This window comes from Rhinatrema bivittatum, chromosome 19 (genome assembly GCF_901001135.1).
Source record: "Rhinatrema bivittatum chromosome 19, aRhiBiv1.1, whole genome shotgun sequence".
Taxonomy (NCBI): Eukaryota; Metazoa; Chordata; class Amphibia; order Gymnophiona; family Rhinatrematidae; genus Rhinatrema; species Rhinatrema bivittatum.
Genome location: NC_042633.1, coordinates 17,966,939 through 17,982,658, shown reverse-complemented (window position 1 = coordinate 17,982,658; position 15,720 = coordinate 17,966,939). Strand labels below are relative to the sequence as shown.

The window sequence follows — 15,720 nt, the reverse complement described above, 5'->3', positions numbered from 1 at the left end:
CGAGGGTAAGGCCGGGGACGTAAACGTCCATCTCGCTCTGAAACCCGGTATGGTGGCACAGGTACAGAGGAGACAGGCCAGGCGTGAGTGGCGTTTAGACTGCTAAGTGTAACAGATGGCCATAGTCCCACACCACTTGACGGTGGGGCACGCCAGGAACAGAGGAGCCCTAACGGAACTCATGTTCCCTTCCCTCGTCACAGCGGCTCGATGTGTCGTGACGCCAATGCAGAAGCCGTCGGACCTGGATCCGGAAGTTCTGGATCACCAAGGACTGCCAAAACTGTAGGAACAGTGCTGATGGCAGTGGTGATGTCGCTCTGCCCGAGCGTTGTCCAGCCTGGAGAAGGATGGCACCGATGTGCTGGATGGCGTCAGCGGCGGACGATCACAATGTCGGCGATGATGGGTGCCACGGTGCTCGGCCCGGTCTTTCCCCAGCGCCGAGATGGAAGCCCTCGTCGTCCTGGAAGGCGATCGATGACGAACTGTCAGCACGCCTGCTCTGCTCCTGACACAATGGAGTGTCTTAAGCTAATACGGGGCTTAAAAAAGAACCCAAAGCGTGGAGCAATGTGAGGAGGCGAGGGTATTATGTGGCGGTGCTATGTCGGTATTGACGATATTGAAGGCAACCTAAGGGGCTTCGAGGATATCATCAAAATGGGTATGAAAAATCGTCGATGACTGGCCAGGAGAATGATGACAGTGACGGGCACTGACAGCACTGGCATAGGTATCTTTGAAACGATGTGGAATCGAATAATCGAAAAACATTGCCGTTATTGAAAAAGATACCGGCATCGACTGAGTCGAAGTCGAATCAATAGGGCGTCAAGGACACCGAAGGAAAACGGAGGTGTCGAGGGCATCGATGCATGGAGGCGGGCATTTATGCCGTTTGTGGCATGGCCACGGGCATCAACTATAGGGCCACAGACGTTGACGGTATCGATTTGGACAGACTCAGATTTCCAAGTGTACATGGCATCGGTGCCCCAGACACGTGTGTCGCTGGCATCGATATGGACACGTATGGAATCGATGGCATGGATCTCCCAGTCGATGAATTCCATCCCGGCATCAACGCCAGTCCTGGAATCGGCATGGGCATCGATGCCAGCCATAAGGCTGGCATTGGCATCAACGCCCATCCACGGAATCGAGCCGGCATGGATACCCACCGATGGGACCCACCCGGGCATCGAATTTCACCGATGGGAGCAGCCTGGTATCGACTGCCCTCGATGGATGCATTCTAACATAGATGCCCATGGATGAAACACCTGGGCATCGGTGTCCATCGATGCAAAAGGACCTGGCACCGATGCCACCGACGGACAAGCCATCCGGCACCGATGCCATCGACGGACAAATTATCCGGCACCGATGTCCATCGATGGACAAGCCATCCGGCACCGATGTCCATCGATGGGGACCATCCGGCACTGATGTCCACTGATGGGGACCATCCGGCATCGATGCCCACCGACGAAATCGATGTGGCACCGATGCCCACCGACGGAAAAGGGCCGGACATCGGTGGGGAGGATGGGGCATCGATGGCATCCCCAAAAAGGGGGTGGCATCGATGAAGTGACCCTGGGATCGTTAAAAAGTGTCTCGGGCAACGGTGGCGGCGACCCGAGTATGCATGGCAGTGACTAACAGCGTGTGCGTCAATGGCATGCATCCGGGTAGGGACGGCACCGAGGAAGCCCAAGGGAAAAAAACAGTGCGTAGGAGGAAAAAAGCCTGGTAGCACTGAAAAGCAAAAAACATGGATAAAGGCATCAGGGCACCGTGGGGGGAGGGGCGCTGATGACATATAAAAGCCCAGGGCGGTTTAGGAGGGTACCCGTGTAGTGATAGGTATCGACTGCGTAAGGGTACCAGGGAACGAAGGACTTGAAGCTACAGAGGTCCTAAAGTTAAGGAAAAAATCCCTACCCCACTAGCATAAGCAAGCAGAGTGTCACAGAGACACTCGCAAGCTGTTTAAAGTTAACTGAAAAATGGGGGAAGGGAAGGCTTCAGTCAGTTAACAGCCTTAAGATAGTGACAGGAACCGACCGAAAAATAAGAATTAGTACTCACCGAGCGTCGTAAAAACGTACGCGGAGGGAGACCTGTGCAGGGAAAAGTGTTTTTTGAAGTGAAAAGTTAAGTGTTTCCATGAGGTAATTAGTTAAAAAATCCTCACAGAGCTCCAACCGCTATGCTTACTGCAGAGCGGAAAAAAGAAGACTGAGGGAGACACCTGTGGCTCACAGGGATGCAGGCTGGGCATGCTCAGTGCACCCAGTGTGCCAGTGTCAGTCAAAGCTTGTTGAAACTTTGACAGAAAAGTTTTCCGTACAGGGCTCCATCCTCGATGTCACCCCATTTGTGAGGACTACCATCCTGCTTGTCCTGTGAGAATGTAAGTGATACTCACATATATACCGGCAGCCGTTTGCACGATGTGCAAACGGCTGCCGGTATATAAAATAAAATAAAAAAAATATATAAGCCTTCATCAGTTAGAAAATGGCAGCATTAGGACTGAGTTCCACTGAAAGTTATTCAGCTCTGTGTTTGGGCTGTAGGTGCAGCTACATTATCATAACATTAGTCTTAAGTTATGGCTTACATTGCAGGAGAAAAGAAGTACTGAATGGAAAACTAGCAGCAATCTGTAAGAGAAATAAATCAGGAAAGTGTGAGAAGCCAGGAACGTAAGGAGGCAAACTAAGAGTCAGCAGAAGAATTCACAGTCTTTTGCATGCATAAAGTGGGACAGGTTACAAAGGTGTTGAAAAACATGTTCTGGCCATAGGCAATAGTGGAAATATAGGTAAACAGAAGTGCCACACTGAGCATCTAGACAGAGAGAACTGCTGTGACTTTGTACCTCCCAAGGGTATCTGCATTGCTTATTGATATGCAATAAAAAATTAATATTTGTTTCTACCAAATTTGGTATGGTATCCTTGTATCCATGGAGAAGCGCCTTAAGTATGTTTGGCGCTTAACAACTGGAGACCACGGCAAGACTTAGCGGCGGCTGAGGCCACCTTTCACTGCGTAGTCTTGCGTCTGAATCTGCTGGACAGGCTCAGACCCAACACTGTACTTGGACATCAATTGGCTTCTTGTCCGAAGGAAGTTACCCAGATAAAGTGTTCTGGTTGTTTGACTATTTATTTATTTATTTATTTAGAAACTTTTATATACCGGTATTAGTGGGGACATCATACCGGTTCACATATTAACAAAAGATTTAGAAGTACATTTCAACAGGGGAGGCGAACTGGGCAGGGGGTTAACCTAGAGCAGTAGGGAAAATAGATTAAACAACAAGAAATCAACAAGAGGTCATAACAAGAAGACAACAATGTACATTGTGATTAGATTCCTTAATATAAGGAAAAGGGCGGTCACCTAGGGGGTATGAGCAATAGAGGGAAGGGAAGCCGGAGAGTCGTCGATATCCAGTCCAGACTATTGAGAAGTTATACCCGGAGACATAGATAGAGAAAGAAAGAGAGAAAAAGCAGAGATTTGAAGATGCACTCGCGCCACAGTGGTAAGCGAAAAACAGATCTGTACGTAAGTATAATAATTTTTGTTGTTTGCAAGTAAAAGATTTTCTTTGGCCAATTGTAGATAAAAGTGCACTATTTATTTTGATTTGTTGTGGGGACACCCACTCATTTTTAGATTCTTTCTAGTATACTTAATGAAAGCGTATTAGGAGTGATTCTGGTTCGTGTGCCTGTATATTTGTTAATAAATTTGTACTGGAAAACAATACATATCAGACTGCACATCTAAGATTGCATTTTTAAACAACGTCCAAGCCTGCTGAACACTTTAAACCTTTGCAGCTGCACCTTTCAGTTTTTTTCTATTTTCCTCATTTTATCAAAGTTTCCCTTTAGAAAATGTAGTGTTTGTTGTGACAAGGCTGGTGGACCCCTTGCCGGAGGTGGAGTTGGCACTACCTGCGAGGGCGAAACCCCGTAGGTCCCCATCGTCGGAAGGTGAGGCCGGGCTGGTGCAGAGGGCCGGCTGGAGCTTTGCCAATACCAACCCCGTTCCCCGCAGGTTGAGCCCTTGGGTTCGGGGGCTGGCTGGTCTTAGGTGGGCCCCTGTGAAGAGAGTGGAAGTGACAGCGGAATCGTCCAAGAACAGTCCAAGATCAAAAGTCTAAGGGTTGCTGATAGCCAGTCTGAAGTCAGAAGCCGGAGAGTCGTCGATATCCAGTCCAGAGTCCAAAGCCAGAGAATCGCCAATATCCAATCCAGGGTCGAGAGCCAGGGAGACATCGATAGCCAGTCTGAGGTCGGGATCCGGAAGACAGACAGATAGACAGAACTTCAGGAGACGGAATGATCCTCTGTGGAGGAAGCGGAAACAGGAGCCAGAGCAGAAGCCAAGGCAAGGTCTGGGAGCCAGACCTTGCCTTAAATAGTAAAAGGATGGGCAGGGCACAGGGGAGGAGCCACGGCAATTTCCTGCCATTGTCCCTTTAAATTACAAGTAGGAACGCGCGCGCGGGCCTAGGAAGGCCCAGAGGAGGCGGGGCCCACTTCAGGAATGGCAGCGCGTCAGGAGGACCGAAGCGGATGGGCCTGCTGGCCCAGGAGGGGAGAGGAGCGAGATGCGGCTCCCCGAGCATGGCTGGCCGCTGCAGCAGGCGACCTGGAGGTAGAGGATGCCACGCCTCACCAGTAAGGAGGGGCGACTGGGTGCGTGAGGCAGAAGCCGGTGGCCCTAACAGTACCCCCCCTCCTTTAGGCCTCCCCCTTGAAGGTCTGGGCTTTCCGGGGTGGTCAGTATGGAATCGCTTAATGAGATCCTTGTCGAGAATATTAGTGGAGGGTTCCCACGAGTTTTCCTCAAGGCCAAAACCCTCCCAGGCTAGGAGGTATCCCCATTTACGACCCCCATCTTCTCACGTCAGGAACCTCTCGGAATTGATATGTAGTCTCATCTTCGGCTGTCAACGGGGGAGCGTCAGAAATTTTTTGAGAAGGCCAGGAGAGAACCAGCGGTTTTAACAGGGCGATGTGCAAAGAATTATGTATCTTCAAAGAGGCAGGCAAGCGAGGTTGATAAGTCACAGGACCCAGTTGCCTGAGAACTACAAAGGGACCAATATAGCGAGGAGCCAGGCGCATAGATGATACCCTTAGGCGGATGTGCTGAGTGCTGAGCCACACCCTCTCTCCCTGTAAAAGTTGATGATGATGATCTGCAAATTTTTTTTGCAGAATGAGTCGCCTCCCGCAGCATCTGTTGAGTCTGTACCCATAGTCTCTTGAGCTTCGCCGCTGTCAGCTGTACCGCAGGTGATGGAACGGACAGTGGGAGGGGAAGGGGAGGGGTGGGCTGTTTCCCATAAACAATTTGAAAGGGAGAAGCCCCCGTGACAGTACAGAAATGAGAGTTATGTGAAAACTCAGCCCAGGGAAGGAGACAGGCCCAGTCGTCCTGACGTATGTTGACATACGATCTCAAAAATTGTTTTAAGATGCGGTTGGTTCTTTCAGCCTGACCATTGGCTTGCGGGTAGTAGGCAGTAGTAAAGTCTAAGGAAATGCAAAATTTCTTGCAGAGATACTGCCAGTATTTGGCAATAAACTGGGAACCTCGGTCAGGGGTGATGTGCTGTGGTAAGCCGTGGAGACGAAAAATGTCATATGAATAACTGGGCAAAAATACAGGATTAGCAGCCAGGTGTCCAATCTGGATTCCTTTATTGAGTAGTAACACGAATATGTAAACAAGCCCAACTCAGGCCGAGTTTCGCCCTCTTACACTGGGGCTACATCAGGGGCTACGATTAACTGGGCCATTTGAGGAGCAGATGGAAGACCATGTAGGGGCATGAAGTGCGCCATTTTTGAAAAGTGGTCGACCACCACCCAGACCACTGTGTATCCCTCAGAGACAGGGAAGTCCACTATGAAATCTGTAGAGATGTGGGTCCAGGGTTCCGAAGGAGCTGGTAATGGTTGCAGTAACCCCCAGGGTTTCCCAACCGGGGTTTTTTGTTGGGCACAGGTGGGGCAAGAGTCGATGTATGCACAGATATCCTTGCCCATCTCTGGCCACCAGTAGAATTGTTGCAGAACGTTCTGAGTCCTCACCCGACCAGGATGGCCGGCGACATGGGAGCCATGTGCCCAGGCTAGGACCTTACTGCGGAGTCTCTTGGGGACTTACAGTCTTGCCTGGAGGAATGGTCTGGGTGACTGAGAGAATGATGCAGGCTGGGTCCAGAATGGTTTGCAGAGATTCCTCTTGATCTTCATTGGAGAAGGAATGGAAGAGGGCATCCGCTCTTACGTTCTTACTGGCGGGTCGGTAGCGGAGTTAGAAATTGAACCATGTGAAAACGAGAGCCCACCGAGCTTGGCGGGGGTTCAATCGTTGAGGTTGTTGCAAGTGTACTAAATTCTTGTGGTCCATGTACACACAAATGCGGTGCTGGGCCCCCTCCAGCCACTGATGCCATTCTTCAAATGCTAGCTTGATGACTAGTAGCTCCTTATCACCAGTAGAATAGATTCGCTCCACTGCAGATAATTTCTTTGAAAAGAAGGAGCAGGGATATAGTGTTCCCCCTGAATCGTGTTGACTAAGAACAGCACCTACTCCCTCGGAAGAGGCATCCATCTCCATAGTGAATGGAAGTCGAGGGTTTGGGTGTCTGAGTCAAGGTTTCTGCAGCAAGGACCTCTTGAGAGATTGGAAGGCCTCCTTTGCTTTGACGGACCATGCCTTAACATTAGACCCTTTGCGGGTCAGAGCTGTGAGAGGTGCGGCTAGTTTGGAGAAATTGCGGAGGAAACTGCGATAGTAGTTCGCGAATCCAAGGAAGCGTTGAAGATCTCGCAACCCGCTGGGTTGAGGCCAGTCTTGAATACTCTTTAACTTAGCCGGGTCCATCTGGAATCCTCAACTGGAAATAATGTACCCCAAAAAAGGCAGGGATTCTTTTACAAAGATGCATTTCTCTAATTTCGCATACAGCTGATGTTCCCTCAAACGTTGGAGGACCTGAGAGATGTGCTGGCGAGGGGTATGCAAACTGCTAGAATCGATCAGAATGTCATCAAGGTAGATGAGTACACACTTATACAAAAGGTCCCGGAATACTTCATTCATTAGATTCTGAAAGACTGCAGGGGCATTGGTAAAGCCGAACGGCATAATTAGATATTGTAGTGGAGTACAGCCCTCCGTGAGGCAGAAAAACTGCAATAATGATAAGAAAAGCAGAATCAACACCCAGGCCAGACACCAGGGGGTGCTAGTGAGGGGGAAAAGAACTTCAACTCCCAAGTTTTTAGAGGCACAGTTTGACCCATGGGACGAGGAGGAAACAGAACAGCCAGCTGTGCACAGCAAAGGGAAATTAGACACACCTGAATCGATGACAATAGAGGAGGAGGTTGTGCCCGAGTGGTGAAGCTGGCCTAAATAGCCCTGCTCTTCAGAGCAGGAGGAGGACATGGAGATAGACTCCTTGGAATCAGCAATGGAAACAGAGTGAGTAACATGGTTGAGGGTAGGGTTGTTTAAAGGCTAAAAGTAATGGGTTTTTTTCTCTGAGTTAAAAGGCATGCGCCTAGTTATTTAGTTTGGTTTGGGAATGCTGCTACTTGCAGCACAATGAGGGGAGATAGGGAGAGTTGTGCTACTCCCAAGTAAGGCTGTTATCGGGCTGGGAAAGCCTGAGTTTTTTTTGGCCTTGTATTAAGAAGGTGTTCTACAATGCTGTTATAAACTGTTAGGAAAATAACTTGATAAAGGAAACTGTTACATATTCATTTTTTTTTAATAATTTATTTTTTATTGAATTTCTAAGTTATACAATAAGACAATGTTACTATTCATCACATAAAATAAGGAAACAATAATTCTTACATCTCAAAAATTATAGACTGTTTTGTAGAGATGTGAATCGGAACTGATATTGGATCCGATTCTGGTTCCGATTCACATCTCTACGTGTTTAGTAACATGATCAACTAAAGTTTATAGGTAATCTGGAGAGGCAAGAAACATTAGAGCAGATGTTAAACAAATTTCAAACAAAATAAACATAACTATATGTGCCTTTAAACATAGTGACCAACTCCTTCCTGAGATCTTTTAGGAATGCGAATCTAAGTACTGTCTCAACTGCTCAATATCACTAAATACATATCTATTATTTTGAAATACAATTATACAACGACATGGAAATCTCAAATAGTATTTAGCACCTCTAGATAACATCATTTCTCATTTGCAGAAAGAGTTTTTTTCTTTTTTCCTGCATAGCCTTAGTTATATCTGATTTGTTTCCCATAAAATTGTAATTTCTGTTTACGAAAATATACTTGTAATATTTTATGTCTAAGAACATAAGAAAATGTTTCCAACAGTGGCCAATCCAGGCCATAAGAACCTGGCAAGTACCCAAAAACTAAGTCTATTCCATGTAACCATTGCTAATGGCAGTGGCTATTTTCTAAGTGAACTTAATAGCAGGTAATGGACTTCTCCTCCAAGAACTTATCCAATCCTTTTTTAAACACAGCTATACTAACTGCACTGACCACATCCTCTGGTAACAAATTCCAGAGTTTAATTGTGCGTTGAGTAAAAAAGAACTTTCTCCGATTAGTTTTAAATGTGCCCCATGCTAACTTCATGGAGTGCCCCCTAGTCTTTCTACTATCCGACAGAGTAAATAACCGATTCACATCTACCCGTTCTAGATCTCTCATGATTTTAAACACCTCTATCATATCCCCCCTCAGTCGTCTCTTCTCCAAGCTGAAAAGTCCTAACCTCTTTAGTCTTTCCTCGTAGGGAAGTTGTTCCATTCCCCTTATCATTTTGGTAGCCCTTCTCTGTACCTTCTCCATGGCAATTATATCTTTTTTGAGATGCGGCGACCAGAATTGTACACAGTATTCAAGGCGCGGTCTCACCATGGAGCGATACAGAGGCATTATGACATTTTCCGTTTTATTCACCATTCCCTTTCTAATTATTCCCAACATTCTGTTTGCTTTTTTGACTGCAGCAGCACACTGAACCGACGATTTCAATGTGTTATCCACTATGACACCTAGATCTCTTTCTTGGGTTGTAGCACCTAATATGGAACCCAACATTGTGTAATTATAGCATGGGTTATTTTTCCCTATATGCATCACCTTGCACTTATCCACATTAAATTTCATCTGCCATTTGGATGCCCAATTTTCCAGTCTCACAAGGTCTTCCTGCAATTTATCACAATCCGCATGTGATTTAACTACTCTGAACAATTTTGTGTCATCTGCAAATTTGATTATCTCACTTGTCGTATTTCTTTCCAGGTCATTTATAAATATATTGAACAGTAAGGGTCCCAATACAGATCCCTGAGGCACTCCACTGTCCACTCCCTTCCACTGAGAAAATTGTCCATTTAATCCTACTCTCTGTTTCCTGTCTTTTAGCCAGTTTGCAATCCACGAAAGGACATCACCACCTATCCCATGACTTTTTACTTTTCCTAGAAGCCTCTCATGAGGAACTTTGTCAAAGCCTTCTGAAAATCCAAGTATACTACATCTACCGGTTCACCTTTATCCACATGTTTATTAACTCCTTCAAAAAAGTGAAGCAGATTTGTGAGGTCTATCAGAGACCTGGGTAAAAGTCACCAAAAGAGTCGCTCTTGTCTCAATGTTTGTCTCACATGACTTTTCAATTATGTCGGATAAATCGTCAACCAATTTCTCACCTTGATTCTGTGTCTGCTTTTGTTGGTAAATATAACAGCTTTGAGAGATGGGGTATAGCTGACTAAGAAACCCAAAATATTGAGGAAATAACTTTTCAAAAGTTCTTTTGAAGGAATCTATTTTGTTCTCGGAAAGTTTAGAAACCTGAGATTAGGCCTCCTCATTACGTTCTCAAAGAAATCCAGCTTCTTCCCCATGCTAGATTCCGATTTTTTTATTAACTCAGTCTGTACTTCTTTGACTCTTTTTACCTCAGCCCTTAAATCTTTTATATTCTCTTCCATCTGTATTATCATTTTTTCTTGATCTTGAACTTGAGTTAAATTTTCTTTAACAGTATTCGTCAAATCAGAAACTGCCTTATATAAAGTCATAATAGCCTTCCAAATTACCTCCAGCGTTATCTTTTCAGGTATTTCCAAGTACGGCGGCAGGAGAACTTGGACTTTAGATTCTTCTCTCTCTACCTCAGTCAGGCGTCTCTCCCCAGCCAAACGCGGCCCTTCCTCGATCTGGCCCTCGGAGCCTGGTATCTGCATGCTCTCCGAAGTACTCAGGGCTATCGATGTCCTTGGAGGGAGCTGTTCCATCAGCGTTGTTTGTTGTTTGGTCCTCATTTCCACAGAGGAACCTGTTGGGGGAGTCCGTGTTGTTGGTGCTCCGGGGCTGAGGGATGTTTCAATAGGCCCGAAGTCTGGCGGCTGCTCCCCGCGAGAATCTCTAGCGGCCCCTCCCTCCGGTTCCAGCGGCATAGATCTTCTGAAGGCCTCCTCGATCCTGGACTGTCTCACTGACACAGTAGGAGTTGAGGTAATATTTTCCCGTATCCTTGCTTTGCGCTTTGTGGGGTAGATTTTATAAATCTACGCGCGCGCGTACTTTTGTTCACGCACGAGGCATGAAAAAAAAGTACGTGGGATTTTATAAGATACGCGCACATTTGTGCACCTTGTGTGCGCCGAGCCCTGCGCCCGCTGCCCTGTTCCCTCCGAGGCCGCTCCGAAATCGGAGCGGCCTCGGAGGGAACTTTCCATCCACCCCCTCCCTACCTTTATCTTAAAAGTTATGCCTGCCAGAGGCAGGCGTAACTCGCGCGTGACATCGGGCTGCTGGCGCGCGATTCCCCGGCCCAGGAGCCGTTTCAGAGGCTTCGGCCACGCCCCCTAAATGCCCCCACGCATCCTGGGGCTTGCACGCGCCGCCGAGCCTATGCAAAATAGGCTCGGTGCGCGCAGGGGTTTTTTAAAAGGGTTACGCGCGTACCTTATGTGCATAACCCTTTTAAAATCTGGCCCTGTGCAGCATTTTTGAGGAAATATATCCAAATAGAAAGTTTAAATCATGAAATCTTCCAGGAGCTGAGGGACCTGAGTCTCGCTATGTGGCGGCCATCTCGTTACATATTGATTCTACGCTGTTGTTTGGTGTCTTATCTGGGGGGAACTGTGCTGGACTGGAAGCCAAGCAGTCCCAGGGCAGAAAGACTATTTTTGTACAGAGGTCAGGTGGCCGGAGACATGGCTCGGCTGAAGCAAAAGGGGCTACCCAGATCAGCAGCACATGCTACCCGAAGGAAAAATAATCCTCATGGAGTACTGTTCCCCCGCTCACACTGCAAGTGACCCTCTCCCTGGAGGAATGCAAATTCTCTACACTAGCCTTAGTGGACTCTGGGGCAGGAGGAAACTTTATCATGAGGGAGATTGTGGACCAGTTGCACATCCCTACTCGTCCATGCCCTAGACCGTTGTCCCTCTCCTCCATCCGCGGAGATCCACTTCCAGGTAGAATCACACACATCACGATCCTGCTGGAGTACCGCATCAATCCTAATTACTCGGAGTTTCTCGCCTTCTATGTAATTCCGAAAGCCATCCACCCGGTGGTTCTCGGTGGGTCCCAATCAGGACAACTGGAGGGAAGCCCAGTTGAATTGAGGGTTATGCATCTGGAGCCAGGGTATACAGAGAACCACCGGGTGGATGGCTTTTGGAATTACATAGAAGGCGAGAAACTCCGAGTGACTAGGATTGATGCGGCACTCCAGCAGGATCATGATGTGTTTGATTCTACCTGGAAGTGGATCTCCGCGGATGGAGGAGAGGGACAATGGTCTAGGGCATGGACGAGTAGGAATGCGCAACTGGTCATGCGGTGGGGGCGGCCCCACCGCATGACGTCAGTACCTCCGGGTATTTTAACTTCCACTCCACTTCAACGAGTTAGCAAGGACTTCGGTTTTGCTACTCTGACCGTTCTAAGCTGCTCGCTTGGATTCCTCTCGGCCCTCCAGGGCAAGTCGCTACCTATGAAAGCTCTGGGTACCCGCTCCTCTCGCTTCTACTCTCCCTCCGGGACTGCTTAGCTTAACCTTAAAGACACCCGGGGGGGGGGGGGGTGTGTCTTGAAGCAGACAAGACCCAGGGGGGTCTTGTCTGCTTCTTTCCAGGTACTTGCTCCTCAAGGACCTATCCAGCTCTGGGTATCCTGCACCTTGGACCTCGGGTCCCTCTCTTCACTCCACTACCAAAGGAAGCTACCATCGCTGCTACCTTGTGAGTACTGCTACGCTCAAGCTCTCCTCTGCTTCACCTCTTCAGGTTCACAGCCTATCCCGTGCTGTGGAATACTACCGAAACTCACTATCACTGGGTGAGATCATCAACTGCAGAGATCATCTGGAGCCCTGCTGTAAGACTGCAGAACTACAGGCACTTTTCATTCCTTGGACAGTATCTTTCTCATCACAGCAGTATAATAAAGCTTCCTTTCCTCTGTGTCCGCTTCTATTGAGTCTAGCCTATCATTGTGGTTCCCCATGGGGCCCCTCCCCGTGGGAGGAGTCATCGCCACTTCGACCAAGAGTCCACATTATGCCACAAACACAGCAGGCGTTGATCAATCTGGCTCGCTAGTTCAATGAGGGAGTCCAGAGAGAGAGGAAGGTCCCGGGCCGCCAACTCGTCCTTGATTTTCGTGGATAAACCATCTAAAAAAAATAGATCACAGGCAGTTCTCCTCCCAGTGGAGTTCTGAACCTAAGGTCCTGAATTCAATTGTGTAATCCGAGAGTGAGCGGCTTCCTTGATGGATGTGCAGGAGTCGGGAACCGGCAGCCGTCTGTCACCCCGGGTCTTCAAATACTGCCTGGAACAACTCTAAGAAGCAGGAAAGATCCTGCAATACTGGATCTGCACGTTCCCAAATAGGAGAGGCCCAGGCCAGAGCCTTACCCTCCAACAGGGACAAGATGTATGTTGTCGTGGTTACATTGTCTGGAAATAGTGAGGACTGGAGACAGAAGTGCATACTGCACTGATTAAGGAACCCCCGACATTGGTGTGGATCACCGGCATAACGAGGAGGAGCAGGAAGCAAGATTGCCTGGAGAGAGGGTATCTGCGCCATGGGGGCACCTACTGCTAGGGAAGGGGCAGCACTAGAAGTGGTCACTGAGTCCAGATGAGCGTTGAGACGTTCGATGGAGGAAGCTAGCGTCTCCAGTGCCCGTTGTTGTTCCACAATTTTTTGAGCTAACCCTGGAATGGCTTGCAGGGCGGAGGCCTCCGCCGAGTCCATGGCCTTGGCTTACTGTTGTGACAAGGCTGGTGGAGTTGGCACTACCTGCAAGGGTGAACCCCTGTAGGACCCCACCGTCGGAAGGCAAGGCCGGGCTGGTGCAGAGGGCTGGCTGGAGCTTCGCCAATACCAACCCCATTCTCCGCAGGTTGAGCCCTTGGGTTCGGGGGTCGGCTATTCTTAGGTGGGCCCCTGTGAAGAGAGTGGAAGTGTCGGCGGAATTGTCCAAGATCAAAAGCCCAAGTGTCGCTGATAGCCAGTCCGAAGTCAGAAGCCGGAGAGTCGTCGCGAGCCAGGGAGACATCGATAGCCAGTCTGAGGACGGGATCCGGAAGACAGACAGACAGAACTTCAGGAGCCAGAACAATGCTCTGTGGAGGAAGCGAAAACAGGAGCTAGAGCAGAAGCCAAGGCAAGGTCTGGGAGCCGATCGGCATGAGACCCATCGGGGTCAGGAGCATGGCATTGACGCCGAGAGCCACCACAACGAGCCCGAGCCAGGCCATGCCTCCCTCATCCCAAGGACCACCTCACAGATGACATCATTGGGACGACCTACCTTCACCTTAAAAGTAAGGCCGTGACCGCCGGAGCTCCCTTTTCGCTCAGGCCCTCCGTCTGGAATCACCTTCTGCTCCCCGCAATCGGCGTGAGACCAATCGGGGTCAGGAGCACACTGTCAACGCCGAGAGCCACTGCAACGAGCCCGAGCCAGGCCATGCCTCCCTCCTCCCGAGGACCACTCTGCAGGTGACATCATCGAGGCGAACTACCTTTGCTTTAAAAGTAAGGCCGCGACCCTAGGTGTCACGCGCCGGGCGTCGCATGCTGAAGGAGCGTGACAAAGGGGCCTGCCCCTTTTTGAGCACCTTCGTGTGCATCTAGTGCTCCCTCTGAGCACACTCCCATGAGAACATGCCATACTGGGTCAGACCAGGGTCCATCAAGCCCAGCATCCTGTTTCCAAAAGTGGCCAATCCAGGCCATAAGAACCTGGCAAGTACCCAAAAACTACGTCTATTCCATGTTACCGTTGCTAGTAATAGCAGTGGCTATTTTCTAAGTCAACTTAACTAATAGCAGGTAATGGACTTCTCCTCTAAGAACTTATCCAATCCAAACTTATCCACAGCTATACTAACTGCACTAACCACATCCTCTGGCAACAAATTCCAGAGTTTAATTGTGCATTGAGTGAAAAAGAACTTTCTCCGATTAGTTTTAAATGTGCCCCATGCTAACTTCATGGAGTGCCCCCTAGTCTTTCTATTATCCGAAAGAGTAAATAACTGATTCACATCTACCCGTTCTAGACCTCTCATGATTTTAAACATCTTTATCATATCCCCCCCTCAGCCATCTCTTCTCCAAGCTGAAAAGTCCTAACCTCTTTAGTCGTTCCTCATAGGGGAGCTGTTCCATTCCCCTATGAGGTAGCCCTTCTCTGTACCTTCTCCATCGCAATTATATCTTTTTTGAGATGCGGCGACCAGAATTGTACACAGTATTCAAGGTGCGGTCTCATCATGGAGCGATACAGAGGCATTATGACATTTTCCGTTTTTATTCACCATTCCCTTTCTAATAATTCCCAACATTCTGTTTGCTTTTTTGACTGCCGCAGCACACTGAACCGACGATTTCAATGTGTTATCCACTATGATGCCTAGATCTCTTTCTTGGGTTGTAGCACCTAATATGGAACATAACCCATGCTATAGTTACACAATGTTATTTTTCCCTATATACGTAACCTTGCACTTATCCACATTAAATTTCATCTGCCATTTTGATGCCCAATTTTCCAGTCTCACAAGGTCTTTCTGCTTGTGATTTAACTACTCTGAACAATTTTGTATCATCTGCAAATTTGATTCTCACTCGTCGTATTTCTTTCCAGATCATTTATAAATATATTGAAAAGTAAGGGTCCCAAATTAAGTTTACTTAGGGAATAGCCACTGCTATTAATTGCATCAGTAGCATGGGATCTTCTTAGTGTTTGGGTAATTGCCAGGTTCTTGTGGCCTCGTTTCGCCTCTGTTGGAAACAGGATGCTGGGCTTGATGGACCCTTGGTCTGACCCAGCATCGCAATGTCTTATGTTGGGTAAAGCCATGCTGACTTTGTTCCATTAAACCATGTCTTTCTATATGTTCTGTGATTTTGTTGTTTAGAACACTTTCCACTATCCCCCAGCCCTCGATAGCCTTTACGCTGAGTTCCTCCAACCCCCTGGAATTCTTACTTGTACATCTGCTCTGGCTAGACACTGACACTAAATACAGCTCACCCTCTAACTGTCTCACAGAGCATGCTGATACACGTGCCTGCACTATTGACGACAACCACCTTGAAGTAT

The 15,720-nt window shown here is 48.2% G+C and overlaps 1 protein-coding gene across 2 annotated transcripts in view; it reads left to right on the top strand.

Moving 5' to 3' along the window:
* The first annotated feature begins 7,382 nt into the window (after positions 1-7,382).
* LOC115081185 (vomeronasal type-2 receptor 116-like) overlaps positions 7,383-15,720 on the top strand; it is a 33,775-nt gene continuing 25,437 nt past the window's right edge. For both annotated transcript variants that reach the window (XM_029585710.1, XM_029585709.1), the window contains exon 1: positions 7,383-7,542. The gene's annotated coding sequence lies outside the window, so the exon portion shown is untranslated. The remainder of the gene's footprint in view (positions 7,543-15,720) is intronic.